The sequence below is a fragment of the Nycticebus coucang genome, chromosome 13 (assembly GCF_027406575.1).
Source record: "Nycticebus coucang isolate mNycCou1 chromosome 13, mNycCou1.pri, whole genome shotgun sequence".
Taxonomy (NCBI): Eukaryota; Metazoa; Chordata; class Mammalia; order Primates; family Lorisidae; genus Nycticebus; species Nycticebus coucang.
In genome coordinates, this window is record NC_069792.1 from 93,703,975 (window position 1) to 93,722,420 (window position 18,446).

Consider the following 18,446-nt stretch of genomic DNA (forward strand, 5'->3'; position numbering starts at 1 on the left):
AACTGTGACTAATAAAGTAGAGAACTCTCTGGAGTTTTACCAAATAGAGGAAGGGGTCAGGCTGAGGTGAACTGCTGCTGAGAGCACACACCGCATCTTGTTGAACTCTGTGCCCCTGGCCCCCGACTCTCTCCAGGGCTTGTTTAGTGCATAGAGGGGCAGACGGAGGCCTTGGGATGCCAGCTGGTGATGGGCCTGCTGCAGGTCACCCACTGATTGCCTGCTGCTAGGAGAGGACGCAGCAGGGCTGGGCTCCGAGCCCCACAGGGCAGCAGCTTTCTGAGCAATTCTTGCAGGTGCTCACGGCCAGTAAGCAGGCAGAATTGCTTTCTGATTATTATTTTTCCAGCTGAATGAGATTCAGTTAATGGGAGACTCACTAGGTCCTTCTGTGCCCTAAGGAAAGTGAGACATTCTGCCTCGCCAGAAATGAGTTTCTGGTTCTGCAGCCATGGCTCCCAGGTCTGAAGCCCTGGTCCAGATGTCCAGGACAGGATGGCCAAAGGAGTGCTCTCCTTCATAGATCCCTTTACTCAGAGCCAGAGGGCAAAAAAATCAAAAGGGACCTGAAGAAAGGCTCTCTGCTCCATGGCTGGTGGCTGCCCTCCTCGGAGGCAAAGGTGGTAGCATTTCAGGACCACAGGGGGACACGCAGATCACCACATCTTTCTGCTTCATTTTCTGAGACTCACAGAGGGATGTGACTTGCCCAAGGTTGCACTCTGGTCCAGGCTGGCGCTAAGACTAGAAGCCGGGCTCCCTAATTCCTAAGGATGTCCCTTCCACATGCCCAGCCACATGACCTGCTCCAGCAGGAGCCAGCTGGGTACCAAGCCTACCAATGAACGGAGGGTGAGCCAAGACCATGGACAGGGGCCCAAAACCAATGGCCATGCAGGACACAGGTCTGTGTGAGCCGCAGCCCTACCCGGGCCCCACCCTGAGGTCAGAAGGGTCAGCAGTGTAGTCTCCAAGATGATTTCTTGTTCTATTGATATTTCTGTGGTTTTTGAAAGATGGAATATTTTGGCTCTGGAATATTCTGAAATAGTGGATGACAGTGGATTGAGGAAGACTCACAGTTCTAGCTACAGCACACGTTTTGAGAATATATACAAACCAAGAATATGAAACTGTTTCAAATTTTACCAAAAAGTGAAATTATGCAAAAAGGATTAAGACAAGCAGTTCCCTGGCAGAGATACGCGTTTCCTCTGCCCCATTCCATTCTGCTAGATTTTTCTTGCTATACAATCCCCTGCCACACTCCTACCAAAACTTAGACGTGACAGGCAGAGGGACAGCAGAGATGAGCAGCAGCTGTGTTGGTGGGAGAGTGAGGGGACAAATGCATAGAGAGCCAAACTCAAAGAGGGTAATGGACACACCAAGCTTTCCTGCCCCGGGCCTTTGCACATGCTGTTCCTGCTACCAAAAAATCTTACCCGGGACTCTGTATGGCTTTCACTTTCACTGCATGCAGGGTTCTTTGCCCAAATGCCCTCCTTGTAGAGGCTTCCCTGGTCACCCTAAAATAGCATCACTGTCCATTGCTGTGCAGTACTCACTGTTCATTGCTTACTCACGAAATAGCACTCTGTTGCCCACTAGATCACTTGTCTGTCTCCTTCTGCCAGGAGGCAGGGAGTTTGTCTGTTTCTCTGATTGCTGTATTCTCCCTGCTGAGAACACTGCAAGCTGAGTTACGACACAGCCAGGAGCAAAAGTTCACTGTGGTTTGTGTCTCTACAGAGGTGGGGAGCATGGTTATTTTTGGGCCTCAGTGTTCTTACATGGAAAATGGGATGTTCATAATGGCAAATCCAAATCAGCCTTGTCCACAGACAGTCAGGGAGGGTGTCACCAACAGCCAGGGCAGGTGCTTCCTGACCTGCAGCTTGTGTTTGCGGGTTTTCCTCTCCAAGCTGCACTTTGCTTATTTCTGACAGAGCATATCAGCCATCCTCAGGGTGGGGAAGACAGAACTCAGCCTACAGACTTCCTTTGGTTTTTGCCAAAACAACAAAACCAGAAATACTACAAAACCACACGCATAGATAGACCTGCCCAGAGCTGCAGAGAGCACGGCCAAGCCCTGTGGCTGGGGCAGGATGTGAGGCACACAGCACATGAGTAGCTGCTTGCCTGGTCCCTGGGAGAGTGGGGACAGGGCAGGGCCCTTGGGGTCTGGTTCTAGAGAGCCTGGAGCCCCTGTGTGACCCTCCAGGGCCGGTGGACACGGGGTTCCGCTGGCCATGGTGGGCTCATTCCTGAACCCATATGTACTCAGGCTCTGGGTTTGCCCTGATCGGGGCACCCACGGGGAACGTGGCTATTTTTCTCAAATACCACCTCCACGTGTGTTCTCGACTCCAGGGCCTCTTTCCTTATCAACCCAGAAATCTATGTGAACAAAACTAAAAACAGAGTCACAGAGGTCTGTAAAAGAGCCCAAACTTTGGTGGAGGACGATCATGGTGACGTGGCAATGGGAAAGAAAGCAAAGCCACTCAGAGCACAGTTTCAAACCCCACCTCTGCCACTTACCAGCCATGTGACTTCAGCGGAGCTCCTTAACCTCTCCGAGCCTCAGTTTCTTCATCTGGAAAGTAGAAAAAAAAAAAAAACCCTCAGGCTTCTCTCTAGGAGAGGGTGTGAAGCTTTGATGGGAGTTCCTGCTGTGCCCAGTGCCCAAGCAGTGAAAATGCAAAGTGCCATGTGACGCACCTGCCAAGCCCCAGTGTGGGGAAGAGAAGGGCACCGGAATAGAGCCAAGGGACGTGGGTGCTGAGGCTTCAGGTCCCCAACCAGAATGAAAGTTCTGACTGTATGATCTCCACTGTCACTTCCTGTTGTTAGAAAAAAAAAAGCTAAATCTGGAGTTTTAACCAGCAATGTAAGACATGGGGGTGGGAAGGGACAAATCAAAGGTGGCCAGGACACGGGGCCCTTGGCTCACACTCTGAAGGATGAGGAGGGCCCAGAGAGACAGGAAATGAGAGGAAGGCCTGCTCCTTCCCTCACTGGCCATGTGCCCGGCTCCGACTTAAGCCCTTGCACATCCATTACTAAAGTTACGACTGTCCCCGCAGGCAGCTCCAGCCCCACAGTCACATGGAGGACACCGGAGCTCAGAGGCCGGGCAGCTCTGGGCGGGGAGGGGGTGGTGAGGACAGGATGGGGCTGGACCCCAGGGTGCAGGTCAGAGGCCATCTGCTCCCCACAGTCGAGTGTGTACAGGTGGCACTGATCACGGTGGGCAGGGCAGGAGGTGGTTTTGGCTCTGGAATATTCTTCTAACTGGTAGGAAACAGAGAGCCAGGCATCTTGTGAAGAGAAAGAGAACTTGAATCTGAGGACCAGGGAGGTGTCACTGCTCTGTTTCAGCTTTTCTCCTAAGTGCTGAGAGGAGAGCCCTGGGCAGACATCGTAAATGAGAATAAGGCGCTGCCCGAGGGCTTGGTCACCTGTGAGGGGTGAAGAATGCTTTCTCCTCAGGAGAGGGGATGGAAAAGACTTTCTGAATGGTCCAGACTGCCAAGCTTCCTTCTCTCCCTCCGCCCTGCATGACCTACGTTGAGGTCCGTGGAGGGAAGAGGTGCCGGGCTGGGTCTCCCGCAGGGGCTGTCCTGCCTGAGTTCCCAGGGAAATAACATTAAAGAGAAATTTAAAAAACAACAAAATAGTTTAATGAAAAGTAATTACTTTCTGGCACAAGCCTCATGTGTGGTTTTTTATCCCTTCACCCCCTAAGCAGGGAAGCGTGATGGAGGGACACAGTCTGGCATAGCCAATGTCAGGTGGGTCTCGGGGGCACGCGCTATAGAGCTAGATGGCCATTGCTATCCCAGGCTAACTGGCTGCACATCTTGCCGTGAGTCACTTGAGTCTGCCGTGCCTCAGTTACCTCATCTGTAAAGAAGAATGGTGCCCACTTCCTAAGGGTGCTGACCAGTTTAGAGGATTAGTAACACGAGGAGCCCACAGCACGCTGGGCGCAGAGGCAATGCTCTCCCAGGGGTCCGCTGTGGTCACCATCACTATCGTCATCTTCTGCTTGGGGTCAGAAGCGGCACACCTCACAGCTGTTTGTTCCTCTTTCCCAGATAAGGAAGTTGAGGCTTAAGGGTCAAAGCTGCACAGAATTAGTCACTAGAACCATAATTAACTAGCTGGGAAGGACCAGAAACTACTCTCCCCCTGACACAGAGGGCCTGAGCCACCCTGGAGGGGGTGTGGACAGGCCGGCAGTCCCCATGTCTCTCCCTGCCCAGCTAACAGAGGCCTCTGCTAAACAAACAGCTTCACACCTAAGCAAGGCCAGATGTGGGGAAAGTAACAGGTGTGAGGAAGAAAACAATAACTTGGGGTTTCCAAGTGGTCATCTGGTCCCATGAGGACACTCAGGGCCTGGATGCTCTGTGTCTGTGGGTGGAGACTCAAGATCAAGAGAACACTCAGGCTTCTGAGCCTGGTCCAGAAACTTCCACAGACACGAGGCAGTGAGTGTACGTTCTGCTAATTCCACTGTCCCCAGTGGGATCCTGCAGGGTCATCACATGCTCTGTTGGGGGCAGTGTCTACGGGAAGGGGAGGAGAAGTACTGTTACTTTGGACTTCATAGGCACATTGTTGTAAAAAATGATCCCTCTGAGTCAACTTTGACCATGAACATTGCCCAACTACTTGGGACCAGCCACAAAAGGCCTTGAAAAAATAAAAATCGGCTGAGATTTTGCTGGCAAATCAGGCCTTGCATTAACGTGATGAATCCCGGCTGACACAAGACAGTGACTTGGCCAAGGTCGCAAAGCAGGTCAGCGAGGCAGCGGGGAGTGCAGCTGAGAGCTCCTCGCAGCCTGGTCACCTCTGTCAACTGCCTTGTGCGTCACTGTGAGAGTCAAATATCTATTTTCTGAAACATAGTTTGTGCCGAGAATGGGGAGAAGTGCCAAAGAGCATGACGAGAAACCAAATGAGGCGTTGTCATTACCGGGAAATGACCAATCCTTATAACCTGGGACACATTACCAGAAGGTCACCGTTTTTTTTTTTGTTGTTGTTGTTTGTTTGTTTTTTGTTTGTTTTTGGTTGGGGCTGGGATTGAACCCACCACCTCCGGCATATGGGGCTGGCGCCCTACTTTGTTAAGCTACAGGTGCCGCCCTGGGTCATTGGTTTTTACTCAGTGCTTGCTTGGGAGCCAGACACTGGCCCTTGTTATGGATTTGATTATTAGAATTCCTGTCCCTATAAAAAGAGGAAGAAGCATCAGAGAGGTCTCTCTGTGCACAGAGAAAGGCCATGTGAACGCACAGCAAGGAGGCGGCAGTCTGTAAGTTGGCAAGAGAGCCCTCACCAGACACCAACTCTGATGACACCGTCCCTGATGACACTGTCATCCAGGACTTTAGCCTGCAGAACTGTGAGAAAATACATTTCTGTTGTTTATACCACCTAGTTAGTGATGTTTTGTTATGGCAGCCCTAGTGAATGAATGCAGAGCTATAAGCACACCCCCATTTCATAGGTGGGAAAGTGGAGGCCCAGTACATTCCCGAGGGCCACACAATTACTAAGTGAGGGCAGGAGTCGGACCCCATCTGGCTGCAGAGCCCAGTTATTATGCAAGGATTTATTCACCTTCTCCAGGCCTGCCCCTCTCGCTGTGGGAGCACCATGCCCCTCCACTCTATGGATGCTGGGCTTGCCCACATCACTTGCTTTGGCTACCAGCCAGCGAGCAGTTATGATGCGTGACATCTCTGGGCAGATGACAGAACTCTGGCTGTGTGACTCTTTCATTTCTGGTCTGAGGATTGGACATCCTGGTAAGTGATAACTACCTTTAGCCTGGAACTTAGACTGAGGAAATGTAGGAGGCACTCAGAGCCACAGCTGCCCTGCAGCAGACACACAGCCTTGCCACTTTCAATGTGAACAAGAAATAAACATTTATTGCATGCAAGTCTTGTAGCTCCAGAGATTGTAATGCAGCAGAGTTCCTTCTGCAATTATTCTGTCTCCTACCAATGGACATTTGACTTGTAAGAACTGAGGAGATAGTCAGGAGACTGGACTTTCACCCTGGCTCTGCCATCTCAGCTCAGTGGCCATGGACAAGCCACTTCATCTCTGAACCTCAGTTTCTTCTTCTGCAAAGCAGGGATAGCATGAGTCTCCGTGTCCTGGGGCTGCAGTGAGCTGGGGATTCAGGGAGCTGACCCAGTGTTCCTGGCACAGGGTCTGTAACGATTAGGTGGAGTGTTTGCTGTGTCAGGGCTGAAGACGGAATGGGCTGGATTTGAAGGAAGTGCTGCTGCCTCTGCACATCCCTACAGCAGGAGCTGTCTGGGCCAGCAGTGTGGGAGGTCTCCACCCACTGCACAGGGAGAGGCAGGAGGGCCAGTCCTGTGCAGGGGCAGCAGGAAGCAGACGGGGACGAGCACCGAGGCACTGAGCTCCTCCCGGGCCCAGAGAGTCACAGAAGCATGGAGCGTCTGTCTCCTCTCTCCCCCACCTCCAGCTGTGCTTTATAGTTGAGAAACTGAGGCCTGGAAAGAGGGAGTGCTACCCACAAGGCCTCAGAACTTGGACTAGAACCCGGTCTCCTGAGACCCACCTGGGCATCCTTCCATCAACTCCTGCTCATCCAGAAGGAAGTGGGACTCACACCTTATGCTGGCTTGAAAGAAAATGTCAAGTTTCTCTCCTCTCATGGGTGTATTTATCAAATCGCAACGTAATTCAACAAGCTTTTCTTTGAGTCACTCTAAAACCCTTCCCCTTTCCGGGAAAGAGTCATGCCCATTCACCACAGTCCCTGGGGCTGAACCAGGAAGTCAACTCAACACATAAAATAACAGTTGTTGGTTTTGTTTTTCTGAGTCCTTATTTGCTGGTCTGTTTCCCAAAATGGGCAATGTTGGCAGAGCGCGGCCACGGGAAGGCACAGGCTTTGTCCTCAGAGAGGCCACCCAAGAGGAGGAGGCAGAATGGTCCCGGCAAAGAAGGGACAGGTGAGGCCAGCGCAGGCTGGGCCGGGCAGGGAGGGCATCAGAGAAGGGGTAAAACTGGCAGCTGTTCTACAAAGACAGAAAAACTGTGACAAGGCAGGTGAGAAAAAGAATTCCAGAGTCTTGGAGGATAGGTTTGAAACAGTGAGGAAGAGAAATTTTCTGGGTTTCTCTTTTTTTTTGCAGTTTTTGGCCGGGGCTAGGTTTGAACCCACCACCTCCGGCATATGGGGCCGGCACCCTACTCCTTTGAGCCACAGTCACCACCCTCTGGGTTTCTCTTTTTGGGGGAAGTTGATAATCATGAGGAGAACTCATGATATGAAAATTCAAGAAGCTGGTTAGGGGCAAGCCTCAGGTTATTCTTCAGCAAAACAGGGAAACTGAGGCTAACTCTGCAGCCATTGAGGGCTGACCAGTGATATAACGCATGTGAAATACCCCAGAACAGGCACTGCACACAATTTGGAGCTGCAATACCCAATGCAACATCATCCACTGTTGAGGCAGCTTTTCGTGGGTCTCTTGCACATCTATGTGTCCAAGAGCAGCTGCACTAATGGGTTTTGATCTGGACTATCAAAGGCTGAACAGAGCCTGGGACATAAAAATTGTGTTTTCCTCTAGAACAGGGCTCAAGTTTGCTTACTCTCAGTATAATAATGATAACGTCTCACTCCAGGAGAAAGGTTGGTCACAGCCCATCATAAAAGATTACAGTTCCTCATTTATGAAGCAAACTCAAGGGATTTGGGCGCACACAGAAATGATGCAACCATGAAACTCAGGCTGCCTGCTGTGCTGTGAGTAATGAAGTCCTTTGCCTCTGATCCAGGAAGCTCCTGTCTTTTACTAGCATTGCCAGAGGCTAATTTGTTAGCTTGCAAGTGGGGTGACACCTCAGGCTTGTCACAGTTCTTAATAGCTACTAGCCTCATGCGGCTATTTGTAATTACAATTAAGTTTTAAATTTAAAACACAGTTCCTTCGTTGTACTCATTAATTAACTAATTAGTGACACTAATTAAATTAACTCATTACATGGAATAAAATGTAAAAGACAGTTTCTCAGTAGTACCTAATTCCAAGTGCTGAACAGCATCAAGTGGTCAGTGGTTGCTGAACTGGGCAGTACAGGTACTGAACATCCCTGTTGCTGCAAAAGCTCTGCTGGACGGCACTGGCTGGGCAGTTCAAGCACAGAGTCTGGGGCCAGACTGACTTCAGCTGTTCTACGCTTGGTCTACTGCTCACTGGCTATGAGACTGTGAGTAGGACACCCAGCTGCTTGGAGTCCCATGTCTTCATCTGTAAGATAAGAACCCCAGGGCTGACCTCATGGGGCTCCCGTGAGGATCACGCAATACAGCATATGCACAGTGCTCCGCCCTGCCTGGGCTGGTGGGAGGGCTCTCCAAACAGGAGCTAATATTTTTAGACATTGAGCAAATGAATGCACTTCCTCTTTGCATTACAGGGGGAAGTGCTATTGGGCAACCTTGAGAGATGGAATTGGTTGGAAGGAAGTTAGCAAACTACTTAAGGGCCTGGAAAGCCTTCACCTGGGGGTACTTGGGAGCCTCAGAAGATTATAGGCAGCAGGAAGAAAAGGCAAAAATCCAGTGAATAAATATAAGCAATGTGTTCTGAGTTCTGCGGAGTGCAGGTAATTTGGTGTCTGAATCAGACTCTGGGTGACAGCAGGGAAGAGAAATGAGAGTGCTCCAGGGTTTCGGGACAAGATTCATTTTTTCAACTCTACCACTTATCAGTAGGTGAAAGCACGAGGAAAGGGTCACCGTTTGACTCCCCTCATGGCTCCCAGCGGTTCTGCAGGGCTTTAGGAGGCTGCCTGCAGAAAGAGAAAGGGAAAGGCACAGTCTGGTGTTGCCTCCTGGCTCCTACGCAAGCTCACAGGGATGGTGAAGAAAGAGCACAGGCTTTGGTCCAGAAGACCTGGCCGTGAGTCTTGATATGGCCATTTCCAGCTATGTCACCTCCGCCAGCCATGGCTGCTACCTCGAAGAGCAGGGCCCACCTCCCGCAGGGGTTGTGGAGAGAGTTAGATGAGATAATACACGCTGAGCTCCCCGAGAATTTCCCAGAACATAGTAGAGGCACTCAGAAAAGGAGACACGTTGCTTCTTTTTTCTCTGGGTAGAACCGGAGGACAAATAGGAAACTTGAGGGGCACAGAGGGTCCGTGGATTGTAACCAAGAGCCGCTGGCCTTTCTTAGGTAGCAAATTACTTCCCGTGACCCTTAAAGTCACTTTGCCCAGCAAGGCAGGTTTCAGGTTTTCTTTTCCTTTGCTGGGGTCAGGCTACAGGGAAGGTGCCAGGTCCCTGCAGAATAGATGCTGTTGGCACTTTGCCCAGAGACCATTTCTGGGCTGGGCGACACCCCTCAAACGCTGAGACTGCTGGTTGCTGGCAGCTCACTGTTGCCCCTTGCTCTGGAGAACTGCTTGTGGCCACAGAGGAGCTCTCCTCTCACGTCCACCAACCTGGGAAGCCCACAGACAGTGACTGAAGAACATGAGGCTACTTGAGGCTGGCTCCATGTGGGACAGTTTGCAGGACAGTCCCATAGTGCAGTTTGTGCTCTGGCGTTCCCTGTGGGATCAGGTTGAAGGTCAGGTACAGCCTTGCTCAGTAACTCCCCCTGCTCAGTCCTGCTTCCTGGAATACTTCCTCGGTTATGCACATGATCTGAATCCCTGCCTCAGGCTCTGCAGGGGGAACTGAGATCTTCTGTGTGAGGGTGGTCTGAGCAGCAACCATCAGGAAGAGACAACCTCTTTCAAGTTCACAAAACTTTTTCAAGAGCAATAAAGATCCTCAACCACAACCTAGTCCAGACTCTTGCCTCTATTATGAGAACCCAGAAGCCACTGGTCTTTTAGCAAAGCCTCATTGGGTCTGCAGAATGTCCCAGGCCCTTTGTGGATGCTGGCAATAGAAGAGTGAACAAGATAAGGTCCTTCTCTTCTGAAAGCTTACACATCAGAAGTAGCAGAGGAGATAATGGTACACACTTTTGCAAAAAACCCCATGGGACTTAGGGGCACATAGAAATAATGTAAACATGAAACTCAGGCTGCCTGCTGTGCTATGAGTAATAAAGTCCTTTGTCTCTGATCCAGGAAGCACCTATCTTTTACTAGAATCTGCCAGAGACTAATTTGTTAGCTTGTAAGTGGGGAGACACCTCAGGCTTGTCACAGTTCTTAATAGCTACTAGCCTCATGTGGCTATTTGTAATTATAATTAAACTTTAAATTTAAAATACAGTTCCTCAGTTGTACTAATTAATCCACTAAATTAACTAATTTAATTAAACTGAATAAAATGTAAAGCAGTTTCTCAGTTGCAGTACCAGCCGAATTTCAAGCGCTGAGCAGCCTCATGCAGGCAAAGCCTACTGGACTGGGCGCTGCAGCCTCAGAACATTTCTGTCGCTGGGAAAGTTCTGCTGGACAGCAGCAGCCATGCAGTTGAGGCACAGAGTCTGGGCCAAACTGACTTTGGCTCAATCCTTGTTCTGTTGCTCACTGCTGTGAGATGGTCAGCAGGACGCTGAGCCTCTCAGAATTCCACATCCTCACCGGTAAGATGAGAATCACAGAGTGACCTCACAGGGCCCTGGGAGCGTCACACAACACAGCACTGCAGATGACGGGGTGGGCAGCATCGGAGGAATTAGCCTGAGTTACTGAGCAGGTCACTTGCAAAGATGGAGTGAGGAGAGAGGGTCCACAGGAGATCTTGGGGCAGAAGGGAGCTGGCCCTGGCCATATTTAGCTAGTGTGCGGCAAGTGTGCTGGGTGAAAGGGATAGTTTTACAGGATGAAGTCAGCAAGGCAAGGAGGGCCGATCATGTCACTCCAGAGAGCAGCAACTCACTACCCAACAAATCAGCAAAGGAGAAGAGCTCTTCAGGAGTCCCTTCTCTGGGAACTTCATCTAGTTTCACCTGTCCCTGGGAAGCAGCACCAGACACCTGTCCTCAGCCCAGGCCAGGGCTTTAACAGAGACTTCCTCATGAATAAGCCAGTCAGAGGCCTTTTGAATACCAGGTCGACTTCCCCCGGTGTTTATTTCCCTGGGTTTAATGTATAGATGCCCACCAGACACAAGACTGATAAAGATGTCAACGCCCCTTCACCTCATATCAGATGAAACATGGCTGCAGGAGCCTCAGGGAATTCCTGCTGGATGCAATTAGAGGGGAACTGAGGCAGACCCTTATTAAAGAACACCCGGGCAAGCACAGGTTCCAGGTATCCAGGCAGAGACACCCTTCAGAAAGAGGCTGGAGTTGACCTCTGCACTTTCAGGGTAAATGTGTTATTTCAACAAATATAAAAACTACCCTCCTTGGCCAGAAATAGCACCTTGGCAGCTCCCTGACTGGTATAACAGCCAGTTCCTGCTGGTTAGCAGTGAGTCAAAATTGCCCTATGCTAATCTCCTGGGTTAGGCCCTAATCTAGACTCCGTTGTTATCAGCTGTGTGACTTTGAGCGTGTCCCTTTCCTTCTCTGGGCTTTAGTTTTTGCCTTGAGAACAGGTGGTGGGCAGGAGACCCTGATGGAGGTGCATGACGCACCCAGACTGATGTGCACAAGATTTGTGTGCTTTGTATCCAACACAGTCACTGACTTCCGGAGAAGTCCCTAAATGCTGAGCTTCAGTTTCTCAACCTGCCACATATTGAGCAAAGATCAGAGGTACGAAAGCTATTCCTCATAAGTGTATTTTGTCTGCACTGGATAGCAAGGCAAAATGTTGAATTAGCTGCAAATTTTTTAAATCAGAAAATTTTACATAAAGGCCTAGATCTATATCTTCTTTGAAAAAAAGAAGAAAATGTCCAGGAATTCTGGGCTCATGTCCTCCATAGGGAAAATCCCTCAGGCTGAGCAGTAGCCATCTTCTTTGGTCAGCACCTCATGAGTTTTGCCATTAACCGTACACCCCACTACTCCCTACTGTCTCACCATCTCCCCCTCTTGTTTTAAACCATGCCCTTATTATCCACATGGCCCCTGAGGCTATATGAGACTGTGACCCTTGAACAGGGTGTTCTGAAGTCTCCTCTTTAATCCTCCTGCCATGATTTTCCTGATTTTCTTCACATGACACTAGACGCTGCCCTGACATCCCCTGGGGTAGACAGAGAAACAGCCAGCTTGAGGCTCGGTCCTGCAGGGCTGGCTCCCACTGCCTGCTGCAGCAGAGCCTCTGCCAGATTCTGATCCCCTGGTCAGCAGAAAGATGATAGCCTCGGAAACACACCAAGCAGCCATCAAGCTCAGGGAGCTCCGCACTTCAGTACAGCCTCCTATAATTACCTGCCGTGTGTAATAAAGGCCCCATTTGGAAACCTTAGAAAAGACCTTGCAAGGAGAACTTTTTCCTTGGTAATTTCCTGATCACAGAATTTCAGGGTTGGAAAAGACTTAAAAAGGCATCTAGACCAACCCATCATTTGAGGCTTAAATCTCCTCCAGTGAGGCTGACACACATGATTGGCTGAGGCCATACTGTCTGCCCAGCATTGCTGGGAGCTGGGAATATAAATATGCAAGGAACACAGCCCCACCCGGGGGTCCCCCAGGCCTGGAGGCCAGTCACATAAATAGAATGACAAAGAGGGACTACAAGGATTCTAAAACCCAAAAGCTACCATTTGCTCAGCCCTACAAGGTGGCAAATACTTTGCATAGATTATCTGACCTAATTCCCCCTGAAAAACTCTTCCAGGAGGTGCTATTTTTATTTTTATTTTTTTTTTTAATTGTATTGGTACCCTTTTTTTTTTAATTTATTTTTATTAAACCATAGCTGTGTACATTAGTATGATCGTGGGGCACCATACACTTGGTTCATAGATCGTTTGACACATTTTCATCACATTAGTTAACATAGCTTTTGTAGCATTTTCTTAGTTATTTTGCTAAGACCTTTACATTCCACATTTACTAGGATTCACATATACCCTTGTAAGATGCACCACAGGTGTAATCCCATTAATCCCCCTCATTCCCCCTCCCTCCCCCCTCCCTCCCCTCCCTTTCCCCTTTCTCCCTATTCTTAGGTTGTAACTGGGTTATAGCTTTCATGTGAAGGTCCTACATTAGTTTCATAATAAGGGTGAGTACATTGGGTACTTTTTCTTCCATTCTTGAGACACTTTACTAAGAAGAATATGTTCCAGCTCCATCCATGTAAACATGAAAGAGGTAAAGTCTCCATCTTTCTTTAAGGCTGCATAATATTCCATGGTGTACATATACCACAATTTATTGATCCATTCGTGGATCGATGGGCACTTGGGCTTTTTCCATGACTTAGCAATTATGAATAGGGCTGCAATAAATATTCTGATACAAATATCTTTGTTATGGTGTGATTTTTGGTCTTCTGGGTATATGCCCAGAGGTGCTATTTTTAATCACCAGTTTGCAGGTAAAGGCGGTTGGTAGAGTTGCACAGCCTGCAGGTGCTGAAGCAGACTCTGAATCTCAGAGTGTGAGACTCCACTGGTGAGTTTGTGAACTAAGGCCGGCCTGCTCTTCTGGAAAGGCAGACAAGGCATGCAGAGATGAGGCCTGGTACCACAGCCTCCTGAAGGGGCAAATGTCTGACCACAGATATTGAATTCTTAAGGGCAAGTAGAAGAGAAATCAAGCCCAAGGTTAGGTAGGGGGAGGGATGTCTTTAGGGCCAGGCCAAGGGCACGGCAGGAACAAAGGTGTCAAGGTGTCAGGGCTCATTAGCAATCAGAGAAATGCAAATGAAAACAGAATTGAGACATTGCTTGACACCAATTATCCTGGCAAAAATGAGAAGGCACAGAGATGCCAAGTATTGGCTGGCAGGTGCAGATATGGGCCACCTGCCCTGCTAATGTGAGTTCAGCCCTTCCAGGAACCTCCTGGGGGTGCTAATCCAAGTTCCCTACAAGTGTACTTATACCTGGGCAAAGCCACTCCCGGGTAAATACCAGAACTATCCAAACTCCGAGCAAATTCCAGGATATTCTTATGTATATTAAAGAAAGAAATATTCTGGCTCACAAAGAATTTAAAATAGCGTAGGGATTGTTCTGTTATAATGCCAAGATGGCAGGAGTCAGGAAATATTACAACAGAGTCACCTGAATGATAACAGAGTTCCCTGCAAGGTGCCAGGCACATATCAGGCCTCAATAAACGAACATACTTCTAACCGTCGTGACAATCATGGTTCAGGATCTCAGAGGGTCTTTACAGTTTCTACCATTTGTTATTCATTCATTCAACATGTATTTAAAGAGCCACTGCCAGGTAATGTTCTGGGTGGGGTAGGGCTACAGCAGGGAACAGACCATGAACGGAGCTCTTCTACAGGACACACAGAATAAGCAAAGACGTGATTGCGTCGGCTGTCAAGGACGCAGAGTAAGGACCGGAGCTGGGGACAGAGCCTGCGGCGGGGTGTGACGAGCACACGCACCTGTGTGTATATTCTGCAGGGAATTCCATCTCCATGAAGACAAACTCCTCTTCTGCCACCATGGAAGCCTCTGGGTCTGACACTTCTGCTTTCAGAGAGAGTTCTGTTGTCTCAGCCTCCAGCGAAACTTAATTTCGATCATCAGGACTCCTATAGCATTACACAGGTCACCAAGGAAAGACACCACCCAGTATCTTCCTAAGTCAGGAGCATGAGGGTTTTAATCCCTGTTGAGCAGCGACACCAGCCCTGCAAGGACGTGTAGCCCCAGCCACTGCCCCACTAGGGCCTTCAGTCTAGAACAAAGGGATGTTCACCTGAAGCATGGAAGGTCTCCAAAAGTGCTCTCCGCTTCCACCTCAAGTAATCTCCCTTCTAGGAATCTGTTCCAGGAAATGGGTTGATGTGCAATTTTGTGCCCAAAGATGTTTGTCATGTTATTTTTAATAGTAAAATGTTAGAGCGTTCCTACACACTCTACATCCAGGAAATCACTCACATTGTTAAAGAGGACAGAAAATTCTGCATCATTAATAATGCTCATGAAGAATTTTAAATAACATGGGGAAATATCTGCTATACCGTAAAATTAGAAAAACAAAAACAAAAACAGGAAGCTATTTCAGAATCAGAATTGCAGTTTCAGTATGTTTAAACCAGAGAGGAACTAAAATACAGTGAAAGAAAACAGCCTGAACTATGTAGGTGGGTAGTTTCTGGGAGGGCAGTTTCTGCGGTTTGGGTGGTTCCCCCACTCCAGGCCTTTATCCTTTTCTCTCCTTTCAGGATTTCCTTCAGTGCTCATAGGAACTTTTCTAACTAGACAATAAAACAAAACAAAACAAACAAACAAAAACCCAATAAAACAACAAAATAAAAAAACATTTTTTTTGAAGTGGTGGCACCTTTAAAATCTTCCACATCAACCCAGTCCTGGGAGGGAAGCCCCTCAGAAGTTTCTGACCCTTGCACCTCCCAAGGGCTGTATGAATGGGAGAGCCAGCCCACTGTGTGGGATTTTTTTTTCCAGAGGCTCATGACAAAAAAAGAGAAAAAAATAGGATGCAATACAAGAAATCATCAAGAAAGAGAAGAGATGGCTGAAAATGTAGATTCAGCAACATTTTTTAAACTTAAAAAAAAATCTACAAATGTCTTTTGGACATTCCGGAATGGGGGTTCAGGGCCATGGTTCTGAAGCCCCCAGGGAAGCCAGGCATGGACGGCAGAACTCGCCAGCGTCAGATGCATCTCTTTACTCAAAGTGCTGTCGCAGGTGTAGTGGGGTTTGCACTCTACCGTGGGAACATGCTGCAGTGCCAAGTCACAGCTAAAGGTCTGAAGCCCAGAGAGGCCAAGCAACTGGCCTGAAGCCACACAGCTGGTATGAGACGGAACAGGAGGCCCTCGCACCGCAGCTGGCATGGGAAAGCCTGACTGCGAGTCCAGCAGAGTCACCCCGTGGCTCTTGTTTGCTAGCGCCTGGGAGTCTGGGTTTTGTCCATAAACTGGAGACAAACCTAATACTGACCCACAGGGTGTGGAGCGCCTGGCAGTCTGCAAGTACACACTACATGCTAGTATTGTTCTTTGATTGCCACTGTCCCCCCAGGGCACAGTCCCCCTCTGGTCTTGTGCCCGTAGCACACATCTTCATCCTATCATGCTCACTGGTGAGGGTCTCTTGCTGTCTGTCGCCACTGCCCAGGGCGGAGAAGGTGACAGGGATGGAATCTCCAGAGGAGAGACAGCTCTGCTGGGGTGACACTCCACACAATGTTTCCAAGCTCAGCTTTCTGGCTTAATGGAGTTTCTGACAAACTGTGCTCAATTCCCATCTAATTCCAAACAGATGGGGCCATGCCACTCCCTCGCTTGCTCAGCGCCCTGGAGAGAAGAGAGGGGCCTCTGCCAAGAGGGGAGCTGCAGGGGGGGTTGGGAGGGTGCTAAAAGCTCTTCCTGGGAGAGTGCTCAGTCACCCAAACAGAGCCCCCAGGAGACTAGGGAGGCACAGACCTGGATTTATAAACAGATCCCAGCCCACGCCCCATGGACTCCCCTGTCATAGCACAAGTGCTCTGCACTCCAGAGGCAGTGAAATTTCATAGGTAAGCACATGGACTCTACAACCAAGCTGCCTGAGTCTCACTCCAGCTCTTACAGATCTTCGCTGGATACCCCAAGGAAAGTCACTTAACCTCTCTGTGCCTTATGAGGAGGGTGATGCTAAAACTAGCACCTACCTCCCAAGTAGTAATGCAAGGACAGGTCAGGAAATCATGTAGAGAACTTAGCAGGGTCCCATCATGAACGGAAGGAGCTGCAAGGAAGCAGAAGCCACTTCCGCTGTGTGAAGTACACAGTCAACTCTCAGGGAATTCTCAGGAGGCCTGCAAGGGGTCAGTCCCCTCTCCAGGTAACAAACGTACAACCAATCAAAAAAAAAAAAATATTTTGTGTGCTTTAGTAGGCAGGCTGTGTGTTCCTGTGTGCGCATACAGGGAAGGAAACGCAGTGTGTGCTGCAAAGTCCCTGGGACACACACAGGACAGCCAGGCAGGGAACAAACACCAACAGGCCAGCACTAGGCTGGACTTGGGACCTGTCAAAGATGGGACTAATTGACTGGGCCCTGGAGTTTTGTCTCTCAGAAGGTCAAGACTGTTGAACTTGATCTTGTGATGTGCTTTAGCTAATGGGATGGGGAAGAAGTGCCAGCGTGCCAGCTCAGAACCACGATTATTAGAGCTTTGTGTGTCTGTCCCTCGGGGAGCTTCTGACCCTCCAGCTGGGGCCACCTTAACTCGGATTAAACCAGGGCTACCACCTGTGACTGTAAGGCCCGTGAAATCAAAATGAGTGTGCTCTTATGCCATTTTTGTGGTTGTCTGTCTCTTCATAATCACTCCCATATACTGACTCTGCCTACACCTCTTGGCTCAAGCAGAGAGCTGGAGACCAAAATAAAATAGCTCTCTCTTAAGCTTAATGAAGGCTGAATGACCTATCATGATCCCAGTATTTGAGATGAAAGTGTGTAACACAGAGAAGTTAAGAACTGGACCAAATAATCCCATCACTGGGTGTTTACCCAAAAGAAGGAAAGACATTCTATTAAAAAAAAAAAAAAAGGCACTTGCACTCGAATGTTTATAGCAGCACAATTTGCAATCACAAAGATGTGGGAACAACCCAAGTGCCCAACAATATATGAGTGGCTTAATAAAATAGTATGAACACCATGGGGTACTACTTAGCCATAAAAAAATGGTGAACTAATACCTTTTGTAACAACCTGGATGGAACTAGAGATCATCCTTCTGAGGGAAGTATCACAGGAATGGAAAAACAAAGACCACATGCACTCACTTTTAAATCGGAACTAAATGCTCGACGCACATGTGTGCGCATGGCAGTAAAATTCAGTGTAAAACAAGCAGGTGGGAAGAGGTAGAGGGGCGGGTAAATTTACACCTGACGGGTACAAAGCACACTATCTGGGGAATGAACACAATTACAACCTTGACTCAAACCGTATAAAAGTAACGTATATAACCAAAACATTCATACCCCTGTGACATTCTGAAATAAAATATAGAGAGAGAAAAGGACAGAAAGAGAGACAGAGAGGAAGGAAAGAAGGAAGGGAGAGAGGAAGGGAGGGAGGGAGGGACATGCCCAAGGTCACCCAGCTAGAAAGTGGTAGAGCCAGGACACAAACTCAGGGAATGTCCCCAGAGGTCACTAGGCCACACTGTCACGTCAGGTGACATCGGTATATTGCAGATGAGTGGATTCTGCCACCTGTCAGTCCACAAAGGCAGCCTCGAATTGGGAAGGCTGGCCTGAACCTGGGAGTGCTCCTCAGCTGAGTGCTCTCCAAACACAAGAACTCTACCCATCCCTGGAGTCTCCCAGAAACCACGGCC

General features: G+C 49.0%; 1 protein-coding gene across 7 annotated transcripts in view; it reads right to left on the reverse strand.

Annotated features, from left to right (window-relative positions):
* ST3GAL1 (ST3 beta-galactoside alpha-2,3-sialyltransferase 1) overlaps positions 1–18,446 on the reverse strand; it is a 91,075-nt gene that overhangs the window by 33,987 nt on the left and 38,642 nt on the right. For 3 of the 7 annotated variants that reach the window (XM_053558612.1, XM_053558604.1, XM_053558609.1), the window contains one exon: positions 2,548–2,602. The exons of 1 other annotated variant lie outside the window; for it this stretch is intronic. The gene's annotated coding sequence lies outside the window, so the exon portion shown is untranslated. Of the gene's footprint in view, positions 1–2,547; positions 2,603–2,727; positions 2,850–14,517; positions 14,668–18,446 lie in introns of those variants that run through there. 3 more of the 7 variants (XM_053558607.1, XM_053558606.1, XM_053558608.1) reach the window with 3 other exon arrangements.